The sequence below is a fragment of the Equus quagga genome, chromosome 11 (genome assembly GCF_021613505.1).
Source record: "Equus quagga isolate Etosha38 chromosome 11, UCLA_HA_Equagga_1.0, whole genome shotgun sequence".
Classification (NCBI taxonomy): Eukaryota; Metazoa; Chordata; class Mammalia; order Perissodactyla; family Equidae; genus Equus; species Equus quagga.
In genome coordinates this window covers 106,157,023-106,179,985 of record NC_060277.1, presented here as the reverse complement: position 1 = coordinate 106,179,985, position 22,963 = coordinate 106,157,023, and the positions used below count along the sequence as shown (strand labels likewise).

General features: G+C 34.8%; 1 pseudogene; it reads left to right on the top strand.

Annotated features, from left to right (window-relative positions):
* The first annotated feature begins 3,053 nt into the window (after nucleotides 1-3,053).
* Nucleotides 3,054-22,963, top strand: part of LOC124247262 (ras-related protein Rab-9A-like) — a 119,789-nt pseudogene continuing 99,879 nt past the window's right edge.

Here is a 22,963-nt window from a genome sequence, read left to right as displayed (position 1 = left end):
ACTCTCCAGTAGGTTAAAGGAACATATTATCATGTTGTGGTAGAATGAGCATTACAGTGTGCATCAAAAAACAGGATTCGGTTCTTAGCTTGCTGTGTGACTGTGGTCACACTTTACTAATATTTTATCGATATTTCAGCCAATTCTAAGTTTTCTCATACATAATGTTAGAACACTAATACTCTAATACTCTCTATTGACTCCAAACATCATAAAGGGCCTTTCAAAACTGCAATGTTTATGAAATATATAGAAATAGATACACCTCGATAAACTAAGTATTAAAAAAGGTGCAAGGGCAACTACTATTTGAAATGAATTCTGTATTCATTCTGTATATGGTGTCAAATATACAGTTATATTACAAGCCATGCAAAATTTCTTATATCAATGTGATAAAATGAATCAACATATAGCTGTTTGAAAACTAGGATTTATGAAGAGTGGGGTAGGGTGGGAAATAGCTCTTTCTTCGAACAAGAAGACTTTTCCTTAACATTAGCTTACCTCAACTTTGTAAGATTTATAAGTATTGTGTACCTAGCATCCAAATTTAGTTCCTAAAAGTATGGTTCTGAATGGTATAATGAAATATCTAATTTATCTTTTGGGCTTTGTACAGTAGCAGAAAATATATCTGAAAATACTTTGGGGTATATGAATATTGATCAAAATGGTATTCATTCTATCTTACCTTAAGAAAAGGATCAAGAGAGTTATTATACATGAAAGCATTCATCTGTGACAAATTTATATAAAGTCAGAGATGCAAACTTTACTTTTCTTTATTCATGTTATTAAAATACGGTCTTTAAAATATTTATCTCATCCCTAAAAACACAGTTAATTTCCTTCCTTATCTTTTACGACTTCTTTATTGCAGTTACTGTTTATTTAGACTTGTGATGAATCTAATGTAAAAGACACAGAACTTTCCAACCGAAAGAGTTACAATTGGTATCATGGAATCTTTTTGACTTTGGAATCCATTTTCAATTTCTGGACTACTAAAGTGTCAGGTAAATCATTGATCTACAAGGAAAAAGTGAATGAATTATGTAAGTCCATCTGATGCAATGGTTTATAGCCATTTAAAATCAGAGAGTGATCACCTAAAGACCTGGGAAAGTCTTCAGAGCATGTTAGGTAAAATAGACAAATTACAAAATTCTATAGCTGGTGTAATCCAATGTTATTAAATATATGTGAGTATGTACATATCTATATATACAGAAATATATATGTGTATATATATTTTTGTATATGTATATATATTTCACACACATATATGTGAAATATATACTGATATATGTGAAAAATATATATCAACATGTATAAAATATATACATATTTCATGTGCATATATATGAAAAAGACAGGAAGGCAAAACATCATCACTCTGACAGTGTATCTATGGGAGGTAGAAGTATGGGTTATTTTAAATTTATTTTATATTGGTATCTATATCTTCTAAATGCTCCCCAATCATTGTTTATTATTTTGTCGTAAAAAATGAATAGATGTTTGAAATAAAATTAAAAAGTATGAAGAAAAACACAATTTAATTAGAACATTAAAAAATTCCAGATCTCAGGTGTTAATTCTAGAACAGATTGGAAAGTGAAATATGTTTTTCTACTTCCATGTGTTTTGAAGAGTATAAAGTAAAAACTCAGTTTGAAAACAAATGAAAGGATACAAGAAAAGGTTTCTGACAAATAAAGGGAATAAAGAAGAGAAAGTATTAACTACATACGGGTATATATATATATATATATATCAGATATATATATACCACAAAATCAGATAATTAGGTATATAATATTTTTTCCCAAAGAGTTTAATTTAACTTAATTTTTTATCGATGTCCTAGTTATGACAAAAGAATTTCATTTTCAACTATAATGGATGTGTTTTATTCAAAGACCAAGGACTTTATGGTATATGGAGACATGTAAAATTATTGTTTTTGTTTCTATTTAGGGGAGGTAAAATGTTCAATTTTTTATATGCACTTCCTTGGCAAAGATAATGAGAACTTTTGTGTCTTTTAAAATTGTTCAAAATATTACATAAGAACATACAAACTGTCATTAAAAGAATACTATTTTAAAAAACAGTCCAATGACATTTCTTTGAGTTATAGAGATAATGAACATAAATTGTCTCATTTGAAAGCCTTCTGCTCGCTAACTAGCTTTTTGTTTAAGTTTAATTTTTATAGGATTAATGTTTAGCAGTTAAGTCACAGACTCTATAGAAATATTGCCCTTACTAGTCTCTGATTTTTTTTGTAATCATTAATGAATCCAAAAAGCAGAGGTGGGGAGGTGGGGCCGCATATGGTGTCAATACACTTTAATTAAGTGCAATAATTCCCCTTTTCCTGAGGTAGCTGTGTTAAGACAGATTTCTCTTTAGAGATTTACATTCTGGGGATCTTTCAGAACAGCCATCAAATCCATCTGTGAAATTCCACTGCCCTCTGTTGGATTATTGTGAAAGTTCAGAGGGCCTCCCATTTCCTAAGATCAGAAATTTGGGGTTCAGTTTCTTACTTTTTGTTATTTTCAACTCAGCATAAATCTTCTGAGGATAAGATAGCTTGAAAAATCGTGAAGGGAAAGAAAAGCTGCTTAACTTCCTAACAAGCAAACTTGATTCAAAAACATGTCTTTATATCTTGAAAATAAGCTTAGATTTTTATAACCATCTATTTCTTTGTAAATAATATTTATAAAAGCTTTTGCCTACTAAGACAGAATGAAAGACTATTTAAAAACTGTCTTTGAAGTATGGCAAAGTCATTTTTTTCTTTCCAAAGAGCCAGATAGAAAATATGATAGTTTAGGAAAACTAATTGTGATACCACAGTATTAGTATATTTTAACTTTTTAGCTAGGTATTATAGAGATTTGATTCTTTTAAAAATTAAAATTTATTGAAATCTGCAATTCATTTTTTGAGTGGCTTTCACTGAATTGAATTTCCCAACATTGACCCTTGTTTCAGTGAGGAATCTTGGAGATGGATGCCTTTGATCTGTGGAGCAGATGGTGATCTGCATGCTTCGAGCAGAAATCCTCTGCAAATGTACAGCAAGTGACGTGAAAAAGTCACCTCATAGAGGAGTAAAGAAGCGGCCAGAGGTGGACTCAGGAGGGTTCAAAGCTATCTGGCTGGAAGCATTGTTACTGATTGGATGTCAGTTTTTAATTCTTTGGATAGTGCTTTTCAGCTAAAATTCGAAAATCTCTCCTCCCTTTTCAACATCTGGTTTAGCAATTCCTTGAGAGACAAAACAGCCCTTTCTCTCTCATCCCATCTATTAAAATGTACCTAGGTCCTAGACAGAAATGAATGACCATGTCAGAATTGAATAGTTCTACTCCAGTATTCTGCTAGAAATAAGTCCTAATGCCCTAAAACCAAAATATTACAGTAGGACAATCTTCGACAGTGCAATTGATGGGAAATTAGCTTGGTTTCCTGTTATATCCCATGAAGTCATTTGTTACATTGAAATTCATGAAATATTATAATCAGCTCAATTTATTTCTTTGTTTAAAGAACAAAATAATAATTTAAGTTTCTATATTTGATCCCTTAGTGGCTGTTAATATTTTAATTTGTAACAAACTATTTTAAACAGTTTTTCTGTAAAATGTTTCCAAATAGTACTTATATTAAATACACAAGAAGACCTGAGCTTGGATTTATTCATAATGCTTAAATGTTGCAATATAGCTGTAGGCATTTATGATGAAATTTGTATTTCAACTATAAAGAGTTCTTTAAAAGCATAGTCACCATATGCCTTTTTCACCAGTATAAAATTTCCCCAAATAATCAAAGCTCTTCCAATAATATGAAATCTCGGTGTGAAGGACTAATTTCATATCTATTTTTTTGGTGCCACACAATTGAAATACAACAAAGCAAAACAAATTGTGAATAGCAAAAATATATTTATGTCTGTAAAATTTTAGTCATCTGCTATATGATCAATGTTTACTCATGCCTCTTTCATTTACCAAGGCTAATATATTTGAAGCTATACCTAAGAATAGTTGACATATCATATACAAGTATTGTCATTGTTAGAGGAAAGAGATACCGAGGTATTTAGTTTAAAAAAAAAGACTAAAAACTAAGTTGTGAATTATAATATAGATTACTCTTTGTCTCTACTGGCATATGCTTTGCATATATAGGGGCAATGATGTCAAAATGTGGATTGAGACATTGTCAATAATTTTATAAAAGTTGTAAAAATTTATAACCCTGTGTGTAATTTTAAATAAAGTATTCATTATTAAAGGCATTAATGATTGCTCTAAAGGTGATAAAATTGGTTTACATACATACAAAAGTGTTATTGTTTTAAAGTGTGTGAGATCAGAATTCATGAATATTCTAAAAATCTTTTTACACAGACCCTGAGATTTGTCTAAATCGCCTTTGTTTAAAATCAAACTTGCTGCCATCTATAGTGAAAGCATATTATTTGGTGACTGTTACAAAACACAGTAGGAGAAATTGCATTAATAGATTTCCAAGATCTCTTATAGTTATTAAAGAGAGAAGAAAAAATCATGTATTTCTTTAATGTGAAAGTTGTCTTTGGGCAAGTGGTATTCTCCACATGTAATACGGTGTTCTCTTATAGCTGTACAGTCAAGATTTACTGGGCTGGCTGGAGCAGATATGTCTGCATTCCACCTAATTTTTTATCACCTTTTAGGGCTGCACTTCATGTAACAATTAATTCATGGGAAATTTTGATCAAGCCTCAATTCAGAGAGCAAGATCAGAATGTAAGAGTTTTAGCTTCTCCCCTCAACCTCTTGTTCTCCTATTCTGGAGGTATGTCTAAACAATATCCTACTGCAGTGAGCTCCGTTCCATGTGCTGAAGGCACGTGATAGTAACTCATTGTCCATTATATTGCTTATCCATTCCTTTTAGGAGTTAGAGGATATAAAATATACAGTGCCACCAATTCCTGCAAAAATCAGGAAATTTCTGTTGGAGTATTCAGGCAGGAAGGCTGTGCTGTCTCTAGAGCTGATCCGGGTCATTTTCTTTCTTGCCCTCTTTCTTCTTAGTCTCATGACATAATTCCAGGTACATAGCCACATTAGGACTGTCTGGGTCTACACTGTTTCCTATTTAAATTTTAACCAAAATATATAATAAGAAAATAATACTAAAAACCCTCATTGGTCCTCTGTTTCAGTCAAGACAGATTATGAGTTTTCTACAGGAACTTTATGAAACAAACTTTTTAAAGAGTCTACTATATTCCAGACATTGCATTTGACCTTTTATAGGCCTCATCTCTTGTGATCTTGCTTCATCTCTTGTGATCCTGTTGATAGTTTGGTAAGTCATTATCATTATTTCCATTTTACACATGAGGAAAGTGAGCTTCAGACAAAGGAAGGGACTTGTCAAGGATAACATGGCAGTTTCCAGACACAGACTTTTTCCACTGAAACCCTTCTCACAACTTTATCCTCCTCTATTTTTCCCACTTTTCCACCAAAATCTCTTGTTCCCTCCCCAACAAAAAAGCCTAAACGAATTATTTTGCTAAGCAAAAGTTTAGACTTTTAGGAGAACTAATATATCCATTAGATAAGAAATACAAAGTTAGAAGAAAAAGAGTGAGTTTTTATAAGTAGGATTCCAAGAATGAATTTCCGTCTAGCCAGGTTAAACATGGTGCCTTCCAGCTTTATGTCTTCACTCGACCCTATATGTTGGCACCAATGTCTCTGGACTGTAAAGTTATCTTGAGTCTTTTTGTCTTGCCTGCCCCATGACAAGTCTACTCTTCAGCTTCCAAAGAACTTACAGGTCACCATATTTACCTATATTGCCCTGGTATTCTTAGTAATCTTAATGTCACCCTGAGTCATTTCTCCATACTGAGTGTAAATGAGTTATATTTACTATTCCATTCTTTTATGAGCTAAATTTAACCACTAGTAAACTCATGACTCTTTTTTGCTAGCTTTTACTAGAGCCTTGGGTGGGGTGGGGCTGTGAACACAGAAATCTGATGGAAGGCATCAGCTTGAACGTGTTGGTTTGGAAACAGTTCTTTAGCTTCCTGCTTCTAAGACATCATCTTTTGTTCCTTTGTGTTACCTGATGTGTTTCTGTTTCCCGTCTGAGAAATAACACTAATTCTCCCTTTAGCTGAAGGAGAAGAGATGACTTGGGTTTACAAAAGGATCAAGTGTCTTTGTTCCAACCCCAAGGACTTCGTTCACTTCTTTGATAGCCTGCTCCTGATGCAGGGATGAAGGACGACATTTTCCCACAGGTCCCTGATTTATACCCTCATGACACATACTGTTTAAGTAATTAAATCTACATAACATGTAATTGTAATTACTCACAGGAGCAGACTATTATTTTGAGAACTTTAAAGTGATTTTTAAATTGGTTGGTATTAGAAGGGGCAGGCAACTTTGTTTGTGGGGGATGATTTCAAACAACACATTTACTCAAATTTGCAAGAGTTGGGTACAGTTACTCCTAATATTTTCACCTACACCTTTTTACACAGGATGTATTGAAGACCATTTAAAGAATTTTTTAACTTAAAAGTTTTTTTATTATAAAACTTCTTACTTGTTAATAACACAAAAGTGCTTACGGTTAACAATACCTTGTGCAATTTATAAAGCCTTAATTGTTTAGGATTCGTTTGCTTTAAGCTTCATTATTTACAAGTGATTCAAAGTTGCATATTCTAATATGCAGTAGCCCTATTTTATTATCCTATTGCTTATAAACACTATGATTCCATATAAAGAAAAGATAAAATTGAAGTTAACACATTATTCAGGCTCATAATTGAGGCAAAAAAATAGCTTCTTCTAATTTTACTATAAATATTAGTGAAACACGTACGTGTATTGCTAATAGATTTTTCAGGCAAATAAATTTTGTGCCTAATATTACTGAATCCAAGTTCAGTAGCCAGTTCTTATGCTGATAGACTCTACCCTTTGCTCAGGAGATTTCTTATAAATTTATGTCATTGGTCACAAGTAGGACAGAAAATGAGCACGAAGAGAAGAGCAGAATAATCTATTAATCCTTACAAATAAGAGAGATTACTACTTTCGAGAAAGCTCTCCTATTGTATTGACAACTTATCTTACATGTTCTACCATCGGTAACTCAGTAGCAGCATATTTGTGTACAAGACATAGTAAATTATATTAAATACAAAAAACATTGAGATGCTTTTGTGAACTCAGGGGAATTAACAAGACTGTCAGTTAACAGGAGCAGTATGCTTAATAAAATGTAGCTAACTTATTTCCCCACGATTGCTAAGCATGTTTTAGTATTTACAAGAGAGATTTTCAAACAAGGGGATCTCATTTTCTAAATGGTTTCCATGGTTTTATTTTGTTTGTTTTGTATTTTCTTGGCACATGGATTAAATTATCTGAGAGTAGAGGAAATGAAGATGGTAACAATCCAATAATCCTCTTCGGCGAAGAGCATTTAAAATTCAGAAACCATCTAAGTTTAATTTCTTCCTCATTAGAAGCAGGAGAGCAGAGGAATGGGGAAAGGGGGCTGATTTAGGAACGGTGCAGCTCATTCTGAAACGTCGTGGTATTTTTCTTGAAACAGAAGGTAGTAATCAATGAGAAGTTATTCAATGTGGTTCAGCTCATATAATACTTTCCTGGTGTGAGTCTAACCACTATTGCTTTGCACCCTTTTTTTTTTTTTTTAAACCCTAGTAGACTCTTTAAGGTCACATCTGTTAGGGCACATAATGGTTTTTAATCACACTTTTCTAAATGACTAGAACACAAGTATGTGAGGGGAGCAGCACTTAAACCAAAGCCTGATCCCCGTTGTAGGATATTTGGGTGGTGATTTTCTGGAGGATTGAATGCAAAATGGCAGAGACCTCTGCTGAACCCACACCGGTTGATATACAGCTGAACAATCAAATGCAGGCAAACTCGCACTCTGAGTAAGTCTCCTTTCCCAAAGGAGGATCATGGAGAACACACTTTCAATTTCAGGGAAGCAATGAAGGCTAGAATAATATATTATCTTTACGGACTCTTGTCTTCAATTCCAAACACCTCTAATGCACCTTAAATCCACATCAGATCAGTTTCAACCAAATTATAATAAGTATTCACAGTACAGTGCTTTTTTCTTAAATTTGAATTAGGTGCTAAAAACAATTTTTTCTTCTTTTTCAACTTCTATTTAACCAGAGTCATTGATGATGTGCTACTGATTTTTGCTATACAGCTAGGAATAAAATCATACACTATACGATATGCCTGTATCGTGTACCATGGGTTTACTTATGTCTAAGTATACCGCATCTCCTCTCAGTCGTCACTTATATTCTAGGGACGTAGACCAAAAGATAGAACCGATATTTATTTAGAAATCCATCTTAGTCAATAAATAACACTGCTCTAGGCAGTGAGAAAACAGCAACTACAAACAATAAAGACCCTGTTCTCATGGAGCTTCTAATCTCTATATATTCCATTGGATCAGAAAATAAAAATAAGCTAGATAATTTTGGATGGTGATAAACGTGATAGGGCAAATAACACAAAGCTACGTAATAGGAAAAGATTGAAGGAGGCTACTTCTGTTTATCTTGAGAGAAGATATTTTGAAGAGATATATGCACCGAGATCTGGACGACAAGAAGAAGTCAACTTTGAGAAGGTTTGAGGGCAGAAAGAAGAACAAATGCTTTAGAGCAGAAACAAGCATGCTGAAGAAACAATTCAAAAACACCAAGGTGGCTGAACCATAATGAATAAGGGAAAGGCTATTAGTCACTGGACTCCAGTGTTTTGCATAAGGCATTGAAGGCCAGAGTGAGTTTTTCACATGGGTCATCAACATGGTTGGTCAGGGATCTACTTGCTTTTCAACATACTCAATTGTAATAACATTTTCTATTTTACCTAAATCCAACTTGAGTTCTCTACAGGAAAATCTAAGGTGCTAGTATATTCCATATCTAAACAAGACACATCACATTATCTCAAAAAGGCATGATAGTCTCCAATTTATGAAATATATCATCTAGTGGCAGCAGCAGTCTTGAAAAGTCATACTACTTGTTCATTGACTCAATGAAGTTTTCAATAACACCAATAGAGTCCTAGCACTAAGGATACAGAAATAGAAAATAGTTTCAGTCCTTAGAAAGTTTATAATAAATGCATGTTATTTTCACTGTGTAAAGCTGTTGAAGTCAATAGAATATAAAACTTGGTTTGATCTTTTTATTTCCTTATTTTAAAGATGAGTCTTGAGTTATGACTGGACAAGTGAGCAAAATTATAATGTATGACATTTGAAGCTCCGAGAAGAAAATACTGGTTTCCCATCTGTGTATGTGCATAGCAATTACACCAGGAGCATCAATAAGTTAGTCTGGCCCTGCCAAGGAAAGAAAGTCTGAATTATTATAGTCATAAACTCAAGGTTAAATTTTGAAAAATTGTCCTGATAATTGGGTGTCAATTCAATACATTGATAACTTATTTATGAAATATTTACATGAAAGGCAAGTATTGTTCTGGGCAAAAGTGATTCTAAGATAGAAGAATTTTCAAGAATTTTACAAGGAGAAAAAGACAAGTTAGCCAGTAGAAGGCAGAGTTGTAAACGTTCTTAGTAAGATAAGAGCATGTGAGACTGTATGAGGCACATGAGGCTCCTGAAGTTAGAAGAGCCAGGAGAAGGCCCTTCTAACAGCCTGAGTGGAAAGAGTGGGAGGCGGGAAGAATGCAGGAACGATCTCACTGGAGGGAATTGAGCTGATCTCAGACAGGAGAACCTAGAGTCACACAGGCAGGCTTGGGTGGAATGAACACAGAAGGTAAAAGGAAATCACAGAAAGAGGAAGCAGTAGTAGGAAACTTACAAAGATGAGATGGCAGCACATTTAAGGAAGTATATATAGGTATAATATGCATATGTATATTTCCATTTTCTTATTAAACAAACAAGTAGGACAACTGCCTTGAATCCAATGCACATATTCAAAATCAATCATTCTTCAGGATTATATGTTTTTCCACTTGGATAAGCTTTATGTACACTGCCAAATTGTATGGCTACAGCAAGATTCTTCCTCCATTATTTATTTCACTGTCCATTTGCACTTCCAGCAGATGTTAAGTAGGAGAAATAAAGAAGATGAAGCATAAACAGATCCATTTTCCAGATTCTTACTTAATCGACTGACATGGCAGGAATTTTGATCATTCGTTTAAATTCTGTCGTAAACTAATGTGAGAGATATCTCAGTCACCTAAAAGGCTAAAGGTCCTAAACAATCATTTCAAAACTTTTTCTCCAAAGAGTAGTTTTGTTGCCAAGAAATGGTAAGTTACTTAGCCAGAAAATACAACAATTCATATTAATTACCACCAAAGAACTCATTTTTGAAGGCTTAATTTCTTAATAATTGTGTGAATGCTGGTAAAGTTTCATTCCTAGTTTTGAGACTTCTCGTCTTATAAGCAAACACCTACTAGTTTTGGTGCCACAATAATTCACTTTATCTGAAATATGGACAATAATTCTAATTATTTTCCTTAAATCCACTGCAAAGTTCCTCGATTTGGGAGGTGTCTTCTGGAGCTGGCAGACTCTAAGCTAGCTTCGACTACTGATCAACCTCTACAACAAGAATTTTGCAATCCCTTTTTAATTTTGAAGATGAAAATCACTAAGAAAAGGAAGAGATGGATCAAAACCATCAGCCAGTAAGTGGTTTTGCTTCTTAAAAGATGTGCAATCTCCTCGATTTAACACTATGCCCTTGCTCGAACATGTTCAAAACAATCCAGCATTTCATCTAGGATGTGAAAATATCTACAAGCATCCAATTTATAAAAACCTAAGAAGGAAGAAATGGAATACATTTATTTAAAAATATGAATTTATTTTTGAGGGGAAGCCATATTATTTGTATGAAGGAAGGAGAAGAAAAGGACACATTGCTTCTTCCACAGGAAATCAAACATAGGTCAATTTGAATGGCGTTGCTTAAAGTGAAGACAAGTGAGAGACTAATGATACTAGGAGCAGCACTGGTAGCTGGATTTTTTTTTTCAAGAATCCTATGGCTGCATTTTTCAACTGATATCCTTTAAATAACCTTTAATTTTTCTGTGTTAAAATCCCTATTATAACAGGGAAAATTGAGGAAGACACTTATTAAAAAGAAGCAGCAGCACATGTGGTATTATTTTTACAGCCATTCAGTGTGTTGATATAAAGTAATACATTTGAGTCAAACATCATCTGGGTGAGTAGTTAAAGTGAAAACTGATCTGACTTTGCAGTGTGGCCCAACTGGCTGTCCAATTAGCAAAATGATTAGCCAGGCTAATATCAACAGACCCATTCCTGTGTCAATTTGACAGTTATATCACTGCCCAAATTTCAGCCTTTCCCTTAGGACCTCTGACCATGATCCATACATCCTTTAAAGAAGCACCATTCATTGCACTTCTACCAGAGGCACAAGTGTTCTTTCTACAATTCAAAAATACTTCAACGGTATTCCAAAATTTGGAAGATTTTGCTTTAAAAATATATATATAATTAATTCAGCCCACCTCTAAATTATTTTCTGGAAGCGTTTGTAGCAGAAGAGAAGGTTGTATATCAAATAACTTTGAACATGAAGTATGTCTTTGGCTTGTAGCTACAGTAAATTGGAAAAGTTTAAATATAAACCATTTAATACTGTTACTTGAATATGCAACCTCACTTAAAACTCTTAACTCCTGTAAATGTATTTTAAAATAAATACTTGCAAATCATTTCCTTATGGATGCTGTTGCCAAATGTGACTTTCTTGACAAGAGTATTCTCTTGATATTCTGTACATTTTCCAGACAATTGATTGGCCCTGAGACCACAAATTTGGATAAAACACACCTTTATTTTGATCTTATGGGCTGTGCCAAAGAAAGTAGATTAAAAGCTTCATGTGAGAAAAAAATAAGATCCCTAAACCTTGTTAATGTTACAACAGAAATTCTTAACCTGGGTCTTTGGATAGGCTTAAGGAGCTATGTAAGGCTTCCTAAAAGTGCATGCCCCATTGTGTGTGCATATGTGTGTGTTTACATGTGTATTTTTCTGGGTTGAGAGATTATTCTACAGTTTTCATCAAGTTCTGAAAATGATCTGAAGCTCACCAATGTTAATATCCTACTTTGGAATCCTTATTGGATACAAGTCAAATCTAAAAGGAGGGAGTCCTGGGAATCTTCCATCTGGCCCTGCAGATCCTCTATCTTCTCTTCCCCATGCCATCCCTTTGTCAGGGAAGCTGGCCCATATGGACAACATCAATAGGCTCCCTATTGGATTTCTGTTAGGATTAGCCATTGGGAACCATGGCAGGATATTAGAGGGAGAAAGGAGAATCTATCTAGGTATCTGTTTCTCTGGCTCTCTCTGATTGGAGTTAACACACGTTGGCTGTAGCCTTCCACCAAGGGTCAAAGATCCTATCAGGTGGCCCTGTCATCACAGTTTTCTTTCTCTTTCTCTCCTCCCTCTTCAGGTCTAGGGGAGGTAACAAAACCATCATCTTACTAGCCCTGGAGTACTACATTTTCCCCCGTGACCTCCCTACACCCTGCGTACACCATTGTAAATAGTTACAGTGAGTGTGCCGTCTCTTCCTTTCCATGATCATGTGAGAGTAATAGATGATTATCACCTCAGCTGGCACCGGAAAGTAGATCGCAATGGGTAGAACTCATTCTCTAGGGTAAAAGGGAAAAAAAATATAGATTAATTTTCTCATGGTACAGAAGGACTTAAATTAAATGATATTAATAAAGCAAAAGTGGTTCTTGACTCCAAATAACCCAACAAAGAATTTTCATGTCCTAAAAAATTGTGTGGACTTCACATATCTTTATAATAATAGATTTAGGACATTGAATAATAATTATGAAGGGAAAAAAGCATATTACAATGGAGCCATCGGGCAGTCCAACTCTAACCAAGTCTCACTAATTCTGAGACAACTTAACATTATGTGCCTCTTAATTTGATGCATAAGAGATATATACAAAACCATCTGTTTCCCTAATCCTTAACCGTTACATAAGCCTGCTTCCAACTACATCATCTATATGAGAGAATATTTAGAAAACAGAAAAATGAAAAGAGAAAATAAGTATATCCTATAAGCATGCTATCTAGAAATAAACACTTTTAATTCTATATTTATGTTTCTCTATCTACACATATACGTATATATCTTTATGTGCCCATATACATGTGTGAATGCATAAATTTATAAAATAAATAAATGTTCTTCAACACAAAAATTGCTAGATCTAACTTCTGTTAAATTTGTATGTCTATACAAACTGCGTTTTGTGTAGTGGAGTTCTTGTAAAGAGTACAGAACTCATTGGAGTATTTCAAAATTGTATTTTAACATAAAACCAGCTCCTAAAATGCCTTTATATTGGCAAAACTGTCATTCTGAATTTTAAGATTGTGGGACGTACACAGATGAACATGACAGTGTTTCAACTTATTTATTGTTACAGCGGTTCTTCATTGAGCATGATAAATTAGACTATCTTTAATAAAGATTTGTGCAAAATTATTTATAAAACAACTTCTAAGAATAGCTTAAGTAATAAGGTTTTGGATATGTTAAGCAATTACTTTAGAAAATTGACCTTGTTCAATGGGAATTTATTATTATGAATCACGCATGCCTACTTTCAGTGTCAATATGAATGTAATAGGTTACCATTTTTCTTCCTAAAACTTTCTCAGGATGAAGATATGTTCAACCACTCTGGTATCTGCACAACGTCTATATCAGTTAGCTTCTATTTCTAGAATTTCTCTTACATCCCTGCTTTGCATTTATTATTTATTTTGCTTAATGGACACCTCACAAATAGGTACTGTGAAGTATTTTTGCCCTTGGAATGGAGATAATACTTTTTTCATGTGGTGTTTAGAAATATCGAGGGCATTTTTACAGCATTTTTCCCCTGACCCTTAGCTTCATTGTGTTTTTTTCTACAAAATTTACTCTCAAGGATATTTAAACTCAAGCTATATAAATAAGATTCACCCTTTTTAGTCAATAGAAAGGACAAGAGTTGTGATGTGTGTTAATCAAAAACATTCTCCTACAAATTCTGTTTGTATATATCAGACCCCAGTTGTTCATTAGCCGATTTTCCACTAATGATCTACGTGCAAATACAAGGGCTTTCATAAAGTTAGATATCTTATTAGACACATCTAAGTCCTTTTGAATAATATTTTCCCCTAAAGTAGCTTTCATTTGGGCTAGATCAACAAAGATGACTACATATGTCTTAGTTTTCTAAGACAAGAATCAAAATGTACTCTCAAGACAAGGCATAGAATAGAAAGAGCACACAGTTGATAGCCTGGGTCTTATTTAGAAAGCAGCATGATATATTTCATTGTTAGGTAACAAAAATCTACATTGTTTAAAATATCTGTAATCTGAGTTCTTTTTTCTTTCCCCCTAAAGTGACATTGACTGAAATCTCTCCATAAAGAGAATTAGGCTGTTGCTTCTAGTTCAAATGCATACCCCTTCATTTCCTCTAATTTTATACAATGTAAATAAATACTCTGTGGTGTTCAGAGGCTACTGGAAAACTCTGAATGCCTATCATGTGTTCTAAATAAGGCCCTCTTGAATAAAGAATTACCTTTGAGCTAAGAAAAGTAATAGTTGCTAAGCAGAAAGGTCAACAAGAGCAAGTGGGCTTTTTCCTGTATTTGTCTGTGAGAATAAACATATGGAGGAAAATGTCCTTCTATAAAAGAATTCAAACAAAGCAAAAGTCTTCAGAAAATAGATTGCCGTGGAAAGTTTATTTAAACTCAAGACTCCCGCATGGAATTAGCCATGTTAGACGGCACTGAATTGAATGAATAATTCCATTCCAATATGGTCTACTTTTCTTTAATTTCTGTGAGTCGTGTTAGGAATATTTGTGCTCAGTAGAATAGGAGACACTTCAACATCAGCAAATTGAGCACAAGAAATAAGACCCTGAAGAAACGGACCCCCAACTTCAGTGCTAATCAGACAGGTACAGACTCAGACCAACGCAGAAGATGAAGGATGATATCTAAGGTTAGAAACAACAACTAGCTTCAAATGTGTAACATTCATTAGAATCTTATGGCTCCTATAATTCAAAATTGATGTTTCAAAATTTGTTTCTGTAGAGAACATTTTATGTGATTTTCACAAGCATGTGAAAAGCTAGATAATTAAGTTGGGAATATCTAGATTTGTAACTCCAGGAGATTATACCAATTTCTTTCCCAAAAATATGCACTTTACTCCTTCTTATGTTGATCTATTCTAAACAATCTGCATGACTTCTTTGTTCCTAACATATGATATAGCCCTTTGTGAGTTTTGAGCAAGCTTTATGATAAGCCATGTACCTAAATAGAAGTCTCCAGGTAAATTTTCACAACTTACCCATAACAAAATAATTATAATTTAGAAATGTTGAAAACTTCTGGTAATATTAAAAATTAAAACCAAAAGGAAACATATTGCTAGAATCTGGACTGGTTTTCTGTCTTTTTTTTTTTTTTTAGAGAGCTTAATTTTTTTAAAAGGTGATATACACACACCATACCTAATGAAAAACATGGAAAAGAAAGAAAAACAGTTCATGTCCTCCCATTTTCCTTTCTTTTCTTTGTTTTTTTTTTTTTTTTTGAGGAAGATTAGCCCTGAGCTAACTGCTGCCAATCCTCCTCTTTTTGCTGAGGAAGACTGGCCCTGAGCTAACATCCATGTCCATCTTCCTCTACTTTATACGTGGGACGCCTACCACAGCATGGTGTGCCAAGCAGTGCCATGTCCACATTTTCTTTTTTGATGTACTCCTTTACTTATAGACCCAGAATCTATACTAGGTATAAAACAGGGAAGCCATCACTCAATTCTGTGGCCACCAGGGTTCTAGTGGAGAATTTGGGTGAAGAACCAATAAGAACACATGTAAAAGGTATAGTCACCACAATTAAAAAGGGAGAGAAGGCCTGTCCTAGCAGATATTAAAACACATCACTAAATTATATTAATTTAAAAAGTGTGATACTCCAGCAAAAATAGAGGAACTGATTAATCATGCAGAAGAGATAGCTCATAAAGAATCCATGAGGATATTTGAATTTAATTGTTTTTTTAGAGGTGCAGTAACAAAATCTGTAGGGAAAGATGACTAATCAATAATTGAAAGGGATTTGGAGTATTTTGAACAATATACTGGCAGAGCATCATCATGTACCATACACCGAAATAAATTCCACATTGATTCAACAATTAAATAGAACAAGGAACCAAAAAATAACTCAAAGAAAATATAGCTAAATATTTACTTGATCTTAGGATGAAGAAAGACTTTCTTAGCATTAATGACAAAGAAAAAAATATACAAATGAAGATATTTGCACACATAAAAGTTTAAGGGCAGAATGCTAAACTATCTTAATGAAAACAGAAAGTCAAATGATAAACTCTGGAGTACTACAGTCTGTAAAGCTTTTTAACAAGTAAATAAGGGTAAATTATACTTTGCTGGAATAAATAATGGGAAAAAGACATAAAGAAGTAATCGCAGATGAAAATTCACATTTGGGAAAAAAAAATTCTTTAAAAGTGCTCCAGGAGGGGGGCTGACCAGGTAGTGTAGCAGTCGAGTTCCTGCATGCTGCTTTGGTGGCCTGGAGTTTGTAGGTTAAGATCCTGGATGCAGACCTAGCTTCGCTCGTCAAGCCGTGCAATGGTGGTATCCCACTAAAACTGAAGAAGATTGGCACAGACATTAGCTCAGTGACACTCTTCCTTAAGCAAAAAGAGGAGCATCGGCAACAGATGTTAGCTCAGGGCCAATCTTCCTTACCAAGCAAAAAAAAATGTGCTCCATGAGGAACAAATGCCAATTAAATACACAATGCATTTCTTGTCGATAAAATTGACAAATGTTGGAAATGAATTAAGCAAGAGGTGCATTCTCATATACTCATATTCCATTTATTGGAAATGTAAATTTAGGATGCCATTCTTTAAGTAACTAAGTAATATATATTAGTTAGACATACTGTTGAACTATTAATTCTGTTCCTAAAATCTCATCCTAGGAAAATGAGCAGAGATATGGTCAAATCCTTATGTAAAAGTATGTTAATTGTGCATCTTTCTTTGTAATAGAAATGTAATGGAAATAAACCAAAACTTAAAACCTGATTAAACGAATTTTTAAAAGCACTCAGTGGTTATGTAGCTCTTATAATGACAAATTGAACAGTCTTTGAAAGCAAAGATTTGGACGAGGTACTTTTTATAGTTTATATTAAGAATTAGGCATTTTGAACATAAATTTTTCAAGCCATACACGATCTTCACTCTCTATCCTCATTTTCCTTGTATTTAGAATAATTTGGTTGTTACAACAAGGTGAAATGTCACCTCCACAAGGTCAAGGTCTTGTCTTGTTTACTTTTGCTGTTAGTTTTTGTTTTGCTCTTTGTTTTGCCCTTGCCCCCTACACACACACACACACACACACACACACACAGAATGTTCTAACCTGAGCACCAGGACTTGGCATGTGGTAGGCACTTCATAATATCTATAGAATGAATAAAGCGATATAGTAAATACTAAAGGTAACACTTTAAACATCAGATGGTAACGTCAGATGATTCAGTTTGCAAAAGCCCACACTTATGAGTGCTTGTATTTGGCAATTAAAAAGAAAAATCTTTTTCCAGAAAAATACTTTTAAAATAAATGGTGATAGGGTTTTATATGTGTGTTTGTTTGTAGAATTGGGATTGTCTAATAGAGTTTATTGTCTACTGCCTTCCTGTAAAGAGAATTTTGTCATTTAACATAAAAAATGGAGACACTCAAAAGCATACTATCCTTACCACTTTTTTTCCCCTTCAGCGCTTCATTTTTTTTTAAATGAAAGATTACAATACATTTTATTTCTGTATTCTATCTAATTCTGGAGTATTTAAGAGGATGTAGTGGCTTCTTACCACAGATACTTATCCTGTGCAAATCCTGGCCTTCTCTTAATAGACTCTTTTGTCAGTCAGCTGTGGAGCAAATAAACAAACGAACAAAAAGGTCACCTATGTAGACAGTCGCACAAATTAATCTAGCTAAAAGTTCCCTATTTCTTCATTTTGCTTCAATGAATATGACTCATCAACTGTGGGTGTGAATTTTATAAAATATTGTAGAGTGAAATAAAATAAGATAAATGCTACTTCTACTGCTAAGATTTTCAAGTCTAATAATAGAACTCAAACTTGGCTATGTACTGCAGTAACTGAAAGACTGGAGGATGAAGAAATGCAATCAGTCAGTTAAACTGTGGAAGTAGTCTAAAAGGGGAGAGTAAAACAGAATGAAGCGAATAGGAAGTCTCATAAAACCAAGCATGCCCAAGCTGTCTTCCTTCTGAACTACAGCTGTTTCCCAAACATACAAAAGCAGGAGGTCGTTGAGGGAGGGAAAGTGCTTATTCCAGACAGAAGGAGGAGTGAGTTGTGAAGACAAGAGAGTATTAAATGAACATGATGTCTTTAAGCAACTATAAGCATGAGATCATGATGTGAGTGGTACAGAGAAGGTAAACAGTAGAGGATAAATCTGGAAATCACCAAAGCCATTTTCCGTAATGCTAAGAGCTCAGATCAGACTTTAGACTCCATGGGCCTTGGGGATCTATTGAAAAGTTTTCAGCTGGGGATTGACATGTTCAAATCTGAGTTATTTAAAGATAGAAGTGGTAGAAGTAGATGTAGTTTTTCTCAGAGGTCCTACTGGAGGCCAGGGAGCCAATTAGGATGCAGCCATCTGTAGGAGTCGTGTGTACAATCTGGACTAAGAACACAAATGGAATGAAGAAAGTGGCATCTCTGGAGGACAGTAAGAGATGTGGTTATGAAATTTACTGGTCCTTCATTTATATCCATCATACATTTTAAGACTTACGTATCCCTCAAATGTGATTTCAAACTATAAAGCATCCAAGAATTTGACCACATCCTTAAGGCATTGAAAATGGTTCCAGAGCTCCTCTTCTTGAATGGAAAAGTCTGTGTATATATATATTTTTTTTTTGGGGGGGGAGGAAGATTGTCACTGAGCTAACATCTATTGCTGATCTACCTCTTTTTTCTTGAGGAAGATTGTCCCTGAGCTAACGTCTGTGCCAAGCTTCCTCTATTTTGTATGTGGGCCTCTGCCGCAGCATAGCTTGATCAGTGATGTGTAGGTTTGCACCAGGGATCCGAACCCGTGAACCTTGGGCTGCCGAAGTGGAGTGCGTGAACTTAACCATTACTCCACCCAGTCAGCCCCAAAGTTAATGTTATTGAATAACTTTTCTTAAAAAAGTGAAAACAACATCAGCATTCCTATAAAGCCTGTTAGTTTCCAGCTACTATGTTTTACTTTGATGTGGTGGGAATTAAGACTGGTGCTTCCTAGGAGAGGGCATGTTTTGAAGCATCTACAGGTTTTTAGTTTTAAAAGTGAAATTATTTAAAATATCATTGATCATATTCGTATTCCTGAAGAGATTTTTGCTCTGTTTCTTAGGGTAGATATAAATCTATATTGTGGATTGTTTCTCTGTTCCTACCTTATGTGGTTTGTCTTCAGTGTAAAATCAGGCTCAGTGTTGGTTTTTTATATCCTTTCTTGAATTTTCCATCGTGTTGGATACTGGAGAGTTTTCCATTAGCCTGAGGTATTTAAAGTTTACTAATGTTCCACATTGAAATTCAAAGTCTTCAATAAGTTTATCATTTCTCAATTTGATTGGTAGCTCACAGCAATAATTTCTTCAGAGAGAATGAAGCATTGAAATAATTTTGGTGACATCGATATGGCCCGAGAGTATTTGCCATTTGTCTAAACTAGACAGGATCTGTATGTAGCTGCTATGGGCTCTAATAGTAATAGTCAGTCTATTCTAAATCCTGTTTCTGTCCTAGAGCATGGGCCATGTAGAACTCTAATGACTGAAATATAAAAGAGGTTTAGCTTAAGTCAGTTACTTTTGATGATTAGAAAAAGAGGCTTGGATGCTCCAGAATATTGTGCACATTTGCCTTATGGCGATCTGTATGGTAATTGGATGTGCACTGAGAGGTATTTACAGTGCGTTTTGATAAAATACACAGTTGTCTGAACTTTTGCCCAGAACTAGAAACCAAAGAGGACATAGGCCTTGATTTGGAGAGTTCATTTATGCATTTCTGAATTTGAACATTCCCCTGTACTAATGGAACAGTAAGAACTGTGGTTAACTCAAGATGAACATTTGGAGTGGCTACTGCTTGGATAAAATAATTTTCTTGTGTTTTCATATAATCGCTTAACGGGCTGTACCCCATGAGGTCATATTGGAAACCCACAACAGGGAAACCTGAAAAGCCAATCGGAGCCTGGCTTTTTATCGAGAACATTAGTTTTTAAAGCTTTGTTCTCTCCCCGCACTCTTCTGCCCATCCCTAACTAGTTAGGGCAGGATATTTGGCTCTATGCTTAAAACCAGAAATGGAAAGTTGTTTTGGTTTTCCTTAATAAAATCTTCACAAATTTGATTTTTTAATGCATAAAAGAGAGTTTTCCATTAAGGCTTTTTTCCATTTAAGGAAGGCAGTAAAATTGGCTATACAGAAATCTATAATTAAAAACAAAGATTCTCCAGCTTCCCCACTTGGTCGTATATATGTGATGCTTCCTGATTATTGCATTTTAAAACTTCTCTTGATGCGTTGTGCTTGGTATAAGATGACACAGTTAGGAGTCTTGGAATGAAGGATGAAGTGCAGGCTCAGTTCCCTAAAGTGGAAATGGTGTCAGGGACATTATATACGATGCTAGGTGCCTGCTGGTTTATATAATTATATGAGTCTTGGACTTGGAAGTGAAACATCCCATATTTAATAATTTTTTTCTGTTGTTTTGTTTTCTTTCATCTACATAGGCAGATTTTAATGAGGAGTGTCTATGAACAAGTGCAAAGCACTGGACTTGGGTTCAGGAATTAGATGCCACTGCTAGCTGTTGCTATTGCTTTATTTGCATAAGTTTGAGGTCTTTTCATATCTTATTTAATTTAATTATCCAAGTATCCTCTGTGGCGTTTGATATTATTTCCATTTTACTGGTAAGAAAATTGAGGTTTAGTAAAGTTAAGTAACATGCTGCAGACCCCAGAGCCTGCAGGTGGAGGGACTGACCAAGCTAAGTGTGATTTCGAAGTCCATGCTCTTTACCGCTTGCATCAGTAAGGGAAGCTCCTGTGGCCCCTGGCCAACTCTGAAGCTTGGTCGACTGTTCAGTTTCCCTGAGCCCTCTATGAATCACATGCAAACTGGCAACAATACTCTCTCTTTCACAGGGCGTTAGGTATAATAAATGAAGTGATATGTGTGAAAATACCGCTGTGGACTGAAGGTTTGTGTCTTTCCAAAACCTAATCCCTCATGCGATGGTGTTTGGAGATGGGGCCTTTAGGAGGTGATTAGATCATGAGGGCAGATGCTCTTACAAAAGAGACCCCAGAGAGATCCTTTGCCTCTTTAGCCGTGTGTTACAGTGAGAAGACGGCATCGATGAAGAAGCTGGCTCTCACAAGACACTGAATCTGCTGGCACCGCAATCTTGGACTTCCCAGCCTCCAGCACTGTAATAAATAAATGTTAATTCTTTATAAGCCACCCAGTTTATGGTATCTTTGTTAGAGCAGCCTGAGCAGGCTAACACAAGTACGTAGCAACATGTTGTCTAACACACGTAAGAAGTCAATAATAAACTATTTTACAAGTTTATGTTAGTTTGAAGTTAAAACACTTTAAAAATAACTAAGGAAGTTGGTAGTCACACAGCAAGAATGAGTTTTGGTTAAGAATAGCAATCTTTATATCACATTACTGGAGGAAGGAAGACTATATGTCTGCGTGTGTATACATATATGCATGTGCATGTGTGCATATGTATATATATGTATAAAGAATAATTGCATATATATAAATTATCATTAATTTTTTGATAGATAGGAACATCTTTCTAAGTAAATGTATTACTGGTCTAATCTGTTATTTCTTTTTGCTCTTTTCCCTTGATAAGAAACTTAGATATCTCCCTTTTTGCATACTAGATCTAATATTGGAATCATTACAGATGCTCTTAGTAGCAGGAGATATGATTAGATCCCTCATATTTTTGCCCTTATTTGGGCTTTAAATAGATTTCATTCCTTTTTAAAGATTTAAAATAAATACCTTCCTTATTTTTTGATGTGCTGTCCAAAAGTTAAAGTATTATGTAAGAATATAGGTGGTTTGGGGCTGGCCCTGTGGCCGAGTGGTTAAGTTCGCGCGCTTCGCTGCAGGCAGCCCAGTGTTTCGCTAGTTCGAATCCTGGGCGCGGACATGGCACTGCTCGTCAGACCACGCTGGGGCAGCGTCCCACATGCCACAACTAGAAGAACCCACAACGAAGAATAGACAACTATGTACCGGGGGTCTTTGGGCAGAAAAAGGGAAAAATAAAATCTTTAAAAAAAAAAAAAAAGAATATAGGTGGTTTCACACCATCCTTTGGAATACAGAAAGGGAAACTTTCTCAGTCCCTCCTAGAACCACCTTTTAGGCCATATTTTAGGGAGAAAATCATTGATTACTGTTTTAAAATAACTACTTGGAGGAAACTGAGTCCCCACTGGGGAAGCACATGAGCTTAGTCCTACTATCTTGCTATGGTGGTCACGGCAGCCACAGACTGAGCCAAGCTCAGAGGAATCATATTTGGGCATTCAGCTAAGCA